Raw genomic sequence first — 10,107 nt, 5'->3', positions numbered from 1 at the left:
TCTCCGACAAAAGTCCCTACTTCAGCTAGGGCAAATTTCTTGGTATTCTAGTATTCAATCATCTTCCACCTTCAGATACCGATTGGCCTACAAACCACTCTACATCTTCAGGCTTAAGATAATTGAACAGGGGCAGCTGTCATACCCCAAAATTTGCCCTCTTGATTTTATATCATCTGCATACGTCCATTAGGACATTAACATAACTTCGCAGTTATTAAAAAAAAAATCATCAAAAAAATTCATGCGTGTGTTCATTTTACGCATTTTAATTCCATTGAACGATTTAATAGCTTTAATGTTTATTTCACTAATTCTTTGAATTTATAGTTTTAATATTTAATTCAATTTTAATGTAAGTTGAATTTTAATTATTAAATCAGGTAATTTTATCATACTATTATTTTTGTTCTTTCATTTTTTCAGGTGCAAACATCCAAGAAATCTCCAGAGGTCCATTGTCTATTTTTTAGTAAGGCCCAAGTTACACATTAAAAAACCCTAAAAGCTATGCTATAAAAAGAGGAGCCATAATTCACAAAAGGGAGAGAAAAACCTAACCTATTCCCACTATTGGTAACTCATACAACCCTTATTCACTTTCATACACTCTCAATCCCTCACGTACAAAAGGAGTTCACACCATCCTTTTTTTATATACACTTTTCATCGCGAACAATTTCACACAAGAAAGGAAGAAAATAGTGTTGTCACTCCACCAAAATTAATCTCAAACTTCCTCCAAACCGTTAATTGCAATCTTCCTTAAAACCTGAACCATGTTCACCAGAATTCCAGAAAATTGATCCATATTTTCAACCTTTTCATCAACCAATTCTCCATCACAAGCTGTAACGTTACTTCTTCCCAATCCTTCTGCAGAACCTTCATCCATTAGCGTAAAACCACTAATCCATCAATTAAACATATTCACAGTTCCATCATCATAAAACCTGCCAAAAAAGCAACAATAATCCAGCGGTTAGTCAATACAACAACAACTTGACGCTCAACAATCACCTTCACAAATCGTACAAGAAGCTTTAATTCAACGCATCTTTATCGACTTAAGAAATCGACTCGTCAGACAAAACACAATAGCTTGAAATCATCACCGATTTGCTACGTCACTTCTCTTGAACCACCAACAACCGCTCAGAGCACGTGCCTGTTACGGATCAGTTTCCACGTCAAAACGAGTGACGCCGGTACACATCAACAAACAGAAGTGGGAAGAATAAATCAAAGGAAGATCACTGAACCTGAGCATGAGGAGGGTCTCATCTCTGTCAATCTGAAGCGCACATGGTAAATAAATTGCCGACGATTGTTCCACGCATAATCGCTTCGTCCACCTCCTCGCCGTCAGGCCCACGGTCGCTGCACCACGCGCAGAACCACCGCGCGAGAAATTCGTGCTCACAAATCTCCGACGAGCACCTCGCCAACAACCGCAACGCAACACAGAGTGCCAACAACCGCAACGCAACACAAAGCACCGACGACTACGATTCAACTTCAGCCAACCTGTTCAGTAGATCCTTCGAACAGCCGCTCCGCGCCGACAACCAAAGACAGCTGCAAGGACGATCGGAAGTATCCCGACAACCTCCTCTCTAACGTTACGTCGGAACCGCCCTTAGATCCATGTGAGTTTTCACCTGTCTTTCCTTTCATTTGATCTCATGAGTTTCTGGGTGATTGATTTGGTAAATATTTGCTTTGTTTCTTTTGTTAATTGTTTGAATATGGGAAAAGAGATGAACTGATATTGTTGTTTTGGTTTTCTTCTGATAACACCGTGTTTTGCATCCAAACTGTGAGATCTACAAGTTTATATATATATATATATATATATATATATATATATATATATATATATATATATATATATATATATATATATATATATATATATATATCCAATTACCTTGCGTCTAACTTTTCAAGAGTTGAAAAGTCAAAATCACTCACTATTGTTTCTCATATAATTAATTGGCTTTAGTTTTAATTCAAATAAGGACTACTCAGTGGAACCCATAGAAACTAGAACTCCCTTTATTTTCTATCCTTTTTTATTTAATTGTGCTGTGTGTTATATATTAGGTATAGTGTAGAATGTCTATTATATTTCATGTTCAAATTTGTCTCACGTTAATATAGTTTTTGTAAATAAAACTATTAATTTGTAAATAAATCACTAACTAAAGAATCAAAAATTTAAAAAAATAGGTTTAGAAATAGATTTTACATTTCATATAAAATACAAAAACACTTTTGTTTTATTTTATTAGCACTAGATTAATTAGTTTATTAAACTTTTTTGTTCTAATTAGTTTTTAGTCTTATCAAGTTAATTTTAGTCTAATCGTTAAATTATTTATTATGTTATAAAAAATAATAAAAAACAACACAAAAATATTATAATTAATCTTTTAGAGTTTAATATGCTTGATTTTTTTATATTTCACTTTGTTAATCGTAATTAAAATGTGTCAATATTTTTATCATTCTTCATGCTTCATTTTCTTATATTTGTACTATCATTTTCTTTGTTTATTGCGAGGTACACTCGAGCTGTTCATCTACTCTCGTGAATATTTGCAAATTCATCCCCAATCTCCTCCACTGGATTTGGCTAATTCCAAATCTAAAGGACCAGAACGCGCTGCCCCACCATAGACCGCCAACCATATCAGATCAAACACAAAGCTAAGTACCTTTTATTATTATTCTATTTATTTATTTTTAATTTATTTATCCTTTTATTTTTAGGGTTAACTCAATCGCCCTCGAACCTGATAATGCACTCACCCTCGTTTGTTTGCCATGTTTCTTTCTTTTAGGGTTTGTCAAATGCCAAAGCTACGTCATTGGTAACCCTAAATCTTTTCTGTTTTTATTATTATTACTTATGTCAACCCTATTAAGGGATCCGCTGGTTTCATTTTCCCTTTCCCCATACTGTTGTTATTATTATTGCTTTATAACTGCGTGGTTAGTAATCCTAGGGAGTGATAAACCTTGAATTGAACGTAGAATCATTAATTATGAGATAAATATCTGAATTAACCACGTGATTGTTGCACCCACGCACACTTTTGGGGTAACCTCTCTGTTGCCTTGTTGCCTGTTGCCTTGCTGCCTGTGTATCTTTTGCAGAATAGCCAGTCCCTCGAATACGAGGATACCTCAGCCATGTTGCCTCGATACATACAAATAAAAGTCATAAGTCCCTAAAATGATGCTGCCTTCGATACGCTAGTATGACTTCGACCCTCGAAAGTTGCCTTCGAAAAGGCTGAGGTATCTTCTGGTTGCCTACAATGAAGGCTATTCTGGTCTTTCCCTTAGACTACCTGCCCCTCTATGGCATGGGTCAGTCTTATGGCGAAGGATATTTCGACGACCCTTTAACCTCCAAATGAAAGGCTTCCTGCCCTTATGGCAAGGATAGACCCTTTCACCCTGAAAGGCTGAAAGAACAGACTTTTCAAAATTATAAGGTAAATTGCCCTTAAATTGCTTTGCCTTGCTCTAAAAACATTTTCAATATTCTTTCTCATAATTCTTCAAAAATGGCTACGCTAATTTACGAGCTAAAGTCCATATCTTCTTCTTCTACATTTCTGAAACAAAAAGAGCAAAGCAAATTAAGAGCCCATGGAAAACCATGGATGCAAAGGGTGCTTTTTAAACCTTCCCTTTGCATAATTACCCCCCGAACTCAAAATTTATTTTAAAGGTTTTTTTCTGTTCTTTTAGCCTTTCTGAATTAATTTGGATAAAATAAAAGTCGGTGGCGACTCTTGCTTACCGCAACATTTTTCGATCGATAAAAAGTCAGTTCACCGTATTACAAGGTGCAAGTGTGATTGTGATTGGATTCAGATATTTATCTTTGAAGTTAGTGATCTAACGGTTCAATTTTATCTTTGACATACACGCAGTTTATATTTGCGGGAAATTAAAGTACGGAAATGTAAAGTGCGGAAAGTAAATCTACGCTATTACATCGATTGTGCAGGAAATGTAAACTAGCCTATTTACATGAATTTGACATCCTATACATTTATCTAGGAATTTAAATTGCAAGAAAAATAAAAGGCATGTTTTTGGATTTTTATGATTTATTTTAATTATAATTAATGCACGATTAATTAAATTTAAATGAAGAAAAATGATGAAAATAGATTAAAACCTAGAAATTAAGTTTAAAATATGTACAAAAATATGTGTCAATTAATTTTAAAACAAAACTAATTTTTTTGGAATTTTTGAAATTGGTTTGAAATTGATTTAAGTTAATTAAAACATAATTATGCAAATAATTATACAAATAATTAAAACTTAAAGATAAAATGATTCAAAATATGTACAAAATTAGTTTATAATATATAAACAATATTTAACACAAAGAACAATTTTTTTTAGGATTTTTTGATTGGTTAGAATAATTAAGAAGCAAATATATAAATATATACTAATTAATTATACAAAATATTGAAATTTTTGAAGAAAATAAAAATATTTTTATTTCAGAAAATAATATATTATTTTAGAAGTCTAAAAATATTTTTTGTGTATTTTTTGGATTTTTAAAACTATTTTTAATTAATTTAACAAAGAAATTAAAATAAAATAGAAATATAAAAAGGATACTGATCCTGTGTGAAAATCAATGAAGTCCATAGCATAGGGCTGCTTGTCTGATGCGTTGGATTGGCTTGGAGATCGATCTAAGGGTTCAGATCATGAGGGAGCATGATAGCCATGTGGGAATCAGTGCACATAATTAGCCAGATATTCAAAGTCCACACTGGGACCCACGCTGGCTGACCAGCAAATGAGGAGAAGGAAATCTGCCACGCGTGCAGATAGAAAGGTCAACTTTTGACGGACGAACCACGCTTGGACGCGTGGTCGTCTTCAACCTCCGTCTGCCTTATTTTTTAAACAAATAGCGGGGGTTTTAAACCTCCCCTATTTGTACGTCAGAAACACAACTTTTGGTAGCTTCCCACACCTGCAAAAATAAGCGTTATGAATAAAAATAAAGGACCCAGATCTACTTAAAATCACCTCCTGAACACGATGGTGGTATTAGTTTTGCTATTTGGGCGCTGTATCTATGGATTCGAAGAGGTTGAAGCTTAAGCATGCAAGAACACTTGTTCATGGCATAGAGCTATCCTCACGTGGAAACTCTCATGTTAAAGCCCAGATCTATCCTATGAGGCCTCATGAACTCATTAGAATGATTAGTTTATATTGAGGTTAATTAAATATAGGAAAACGAAAATTGATTATGTATGAATATGAAGAACACTTATGCACGTGATACGACTCTCATGGGACCACACAAAGAGTTTATTCTTACTTTATATGACCTTAGAAGATGATTAGAATGATTGTTTGGTATTGATATTGATTGGAATATTGAATTTGAAAATTACAAAGTATATGGAATTTTTGAGAGATTTGATGAGTTTTCTTGCTATACTCTTGCTATATTTCGTGGGTCTTCTTGTTGTTGATGTATTCCACTTCTTTTATAGGCCAAGGGCTGCTTGGAAGTGAAGCTAAGAGCATTGATTGCTTTGTTGAAAGTTTGATTTTTAAATATTAAAAATCTTTGAAAACTTGACCAAGTCTTGCTCTCCTTCAATGCACTTGCCTTGTACTTCATTTGGCTGCAGAAAAATGGAGATTCTTTGATGAGTCATGCTTGAATTGTAAGCTACCATTTATCCATGCATTTTCCTTTTAATTTTAATCTTAAAATAAGATAAAATCATGCAAAAATGGATAAAAAAGGGTATGGGCTTAGTCTTGGTCGTGGGAGGCCCATATCATCATGGAAATGATGTTTGAATGCTGAAAACTTGGCCCCTTTTGGAAAAAAAGCAATTTTGAACAATGTTGGTTTCATGCATTTTCCAAAATTTAGCCAACTTTAACAAGGTGTAAATCCTTCAATTTTTGTCATATGAAGGAGATCTTGCACTTTTTGGAAACCTCAAAGAGTCCTCTAACCAATGCCTTTGGTCTCATGTCAAAATGATTTTTGAAGCTCCTTGTGTGTCCTTTTGAAAAAAGTGTCTTTTTGTTGACTTTGAAAATGACCTGTAATGTCTTTGATCATATTTTTCAAATGGTGAATCCAATGACCATGGGATCAATGGCATTTGAAAGATAATTGAATTTCCTTCAAAACAAGCTTTGGTTTGAATTTTTTGGATGAAGGATGAGAGAGTTATGATCAGTCAAAGTTGAGTTGACTTTTCAGGCAAAAACCCTAATTTTGAATCTTAGGGTTTTGTTGATTTTTGATCTTTCCTTGATGAATTATGATCATCCAATGATCAAATGATGAATCCTTTGACAAAATATGGACTTTGACAAAAAATTTCATTTTTGACTGTCTGTTGACTTTTTTGGTCAAACGGGTCGTCTGTTGACTGTTTGAGCTGCTGACGGTGCGTCTGAGTGAATTGAAGTTTGAAAATTTGTATGATGGTACTTTGAGATATATGGATGTGTATGAAATCCATTTGAGCTCTCAAAAACTTTTTTCTCCTGTAAAAACAAGAAAACCCTAGTCAGGGACTGTTTATGTAGGAGACAGTTAAGCGTACCTGATTTTTGTGCAGTGTTGAGTCTCTGCTAATCGCGTGATATTCAGAGGACTTCTAGAACAAAAATCTTGGAATTTTGAATTGTGAAAGATTGATTTGATTGATGGTACAAAACACTGAGAATTGTACTGCCAGCAGTTTGGCTGTCAACTGACTGTTCAGGTATTGATGTAGCAGTTAGAGTGAAAAATCAACAGTCAAAGTTAATTTTCTTTTTTGTTGTTTTTTTGTTTTTGTTTTATGTGAAAAATGAAAGTTTATTTACATGACTTGTTAGAAAAACACAGACATAATAAATAACTAATATTTACGGTATGCGGGCAAAATTACCGATAATAACCCTGAAAATCATTTAATGCACAGAAAAATGAATATTTGACTGGCAGAAAACACACAAAATATTATCTGAGTAATTAAGCAATATTATGACAAATAGTACAACATTTAATACTGACAGTACAAATATCACATACTATATTGAACAGTACGACGAATAAACGGTACATTTAAGAAATAAGAAATACGGCAAATTTTAAGAATGACGATTAATGACCCATGCTATGAACAATAACATGTAGATGATTGGGAGTGCAACCATTGCAGGTCCACACTCTTCAGGACTATGCAGGCAGAAGAAAGTCATGATCACCGTAGCAATGGTGATGACTGTAAGAAACAGTGTCTCTATCCACTTTGCCATTCTTGTCAGGGAAGAAGAGAAAATAGATATGAGATAGGAATTTGAAAGATGAGTTGGAATTTGATGTGAGATTTTATGGAAGAAAATGAGAGGTATTTATAGAATGGAAAGAAGGAAAGAGACGTTGGGGAATGATGTGATTCCGTACAAAAGGAAAATTTGAGTGGAAGTAAGATTTGAAAGAAAGTGGAGATAGTGTTGGGAAAAAGAGAGATTTGATTTTTTTGAAAAAGAGATTTGAAAAGATTTTTGAAAAATAATGGAATATAGTACAAAAATTAGTGGGAAACAAAAGATAATAATAATCTACTTGTTACCAGTACAGTCTGAGTTTCCTGATTCTGCGCCTGCAAAAAGATTTAACTCTGTACCAATTGTGTCAGTACTATTTATCTGTAAATAAATAAATAGTATGTGTGAAGTAATAAACAGTATTTGGTGTTTGCGTAAGAATAAATTCAACTGCAAGCCAAATTACTGTATAAGAAAAATTCTAAAAACTAAGTATTTCATATGTCAGGATATTTGTTGAAATAAAAATCCATGATTATATGAGACCCTTAATTTTTAGATTGGAGTTTTCTTGAAAAATATGTGGGCAAATTTTGGGGTATAACACCATGTCAGGGATTCAACTGATGATGTCGAACTTTGTGTGAACCATGTCAGCGATTCAACGGATGATATCGAACCATGTCTCTACCATGTCAGGGATTCAACTGATGATATCGAACTATGTTACTACCATGTCAGGGATTCAACAGATGATGGCGAACTATGTGTGAACCATGTTAGGGATTCAACTGATGACGTCGAAATATGTGTGAACCATGTCAGAGATTCAATTGATGATGTCGAACTATGTGTCTACCATGTCCGGGATTCAACTGATGATGTCCAACTATGTGCGAACCATGTCAGGGATTCAACTGATGATGTTTAACTATGTGTGAACCATGTCAGGGATTCAACTTATGATGTCCAACTATGTGTGAAACATGTCAGGGATTCAATTGATGATGTCGAAATATGTGTCTACCATGTCAGGGATTCAACTGATGATGTCTAACTATGTGTGAACCTTGTTAGGGATTCAACTGATGATGTCTAACTATGTGTGAAACATGTCAGGGATTCAACGAATGATGTCGAACTATGTGTCTACCATGTCATGGATTCTACTGATGATGTCGAACTATGTGTGATCCATGCCCCGGAATCAACTGATGATGTCGAACTATGTGTGAAACATGTCAGGGATTCAACTGATGATCTCGAACTATGTTACTACCATGTCAGGGATTCAACTGATGATGTCGAACTATGTGTCTACCATGTCAGGGATTCTACTGATGATGTCGAACTATGTGTGATCCATGTCACGGATTCAACTGATGATGTCGAATTATGAGTGAAACATGTCAGGGATTCAACTGATGATCTCGAACTATGTTACTACCATGTCAGGGATTCAACTGATGATGTTGAACTATGTGTGAAACATGTCAGGAATTCAACTGATGATGTCGAACTATGTGTCTACCATGTCAGGGATTCAATTGATGATGTTGAACTATGTGTGATCCATGTCAGGGATTCAACTGATGATGTCGAACCATGTGTCTACCATGTCAGGGATTCAACTGATGATGTCGAACTATGTGTGAAACATGTCAGGGATTCAACTGATGATGTCCAACTATGTGTTTACCATGTCAGGGATTCAACTGATGATGGTAAACTATTTGTGAACCATGTCAGGGATTCAACTGATGATGGTAAACTATGTATGAACCATTTCAGGGATTCAACTGATGATGTCGAACCATGTGTGAAACATGTTAGGGATTCAACTGATGATCTCGAACTATTTTACTACCATATTAGGGATTCAACTGATGATGTCGAACTATGTGTTAACCATGTCAGAGATTCAAATGATGATGTCGAACTATGTGTGAACCATTTCAGGGATTTAACTGATGATGGTAAACTATGTGTGAACCATGTCAGTGATTCAACTGATGATGTCGAACCATGTGTCTACCATGTCAGGGATTCAACTGATGATGTCGAACTATGTGTGAAACATATCAGGGATTCAACTGATGATGTCGACTATGTGTGAACCATGTCAGTGATTCAACTGATGATTTCGAACTATGTGTGAAACATGTCAGAGATTCAACTGATGATGTCGAAGTATGTGTGAACCATGTCAGGGACTCAACTGATGATGTCGAACTATGTGTGAACCATGTCAGAGATTCAACTGATGATGTCGAACTATGTGTCTACCATGTCAGGGATTCAACTGATGATGTTTAACTATGTGTGAACCATGTCAGGGATTCAACTTATGATGTCCAACTATGTGTGAAACATGTCAAGGATTCAACTGATGATGTCGAAATATGTGTCTACCATGTCAGGGATTCAACTGATGATGTCTAACTATGTGTGAACCTTGTCAGGGATTCAACTGATGATGTCTAACTATGTGTGAAACATGTCAGGGATTCAACGAATGATGTCGAACTATGTGTCTACCATGTCATGGATTCTACTGATGATGTCGAACTATGTGTGATCCATGCCCCAGAATCAACTGATGATGTCGAACTATGTGTGAAACATGTCAGGGATTCAACTGATGATCTCGAACTATGTTACTACCATGTCAGGGATTCAACTGATGATGTCGAACTATGTGTCTACCATGTCAGGGATTCTACTGATGATGTCGAACTATGTGTGATCCATGTCACG

At 35.0% G+C, this 10,107-nt stretch overlaps 1 long non-coding RNA gene across 1 annotated transcript; it reads right to left on the bottom strand.

The window, feature by feature from the left end:
- Positions 1 to 435: 435 nt before the first annotated feature.
- On the bottom strand, positions 436 to 1,402 carry LOC131609113 (uncharacterized). Its single transcript, XR_009285940.1, has 2 exons — positions 1,263 to 1,402; positions 436 to 1,168 (listed from the first exon to the last, which is right to left on the bottom strand). It is a non-coding gene; the product is annotated as an uncharacterized LOC131609113 (long non-coding RNA).
- Between the last annotated feature and the right edge of the window lie 8,705 nt (positions 1,403 to 10,107).

The sequence above is a fragment of the Vicia villosa genome, linkage group LG6, assembly GCF_029867415.1.
Source record: "Vicia villosa cultivar HV-30 ecotype Madison, WI linkage group LG6, Vvil1.0, whole genome shotgun sequence".
In the NCBI taxonomy this organism is placed as follows: domain Eukaryota; kingdom Viridiplantae; phylum Streptophyta; class Magnoliopsida; order Fabales; family Fabaceae; genus Vicia; species Vicia villosa.
The sequence above is the reverse complement of the archived record's forward strand: the minus strand, read 5'-3'. Positions and strand labels throughout refer to the sequence as shown.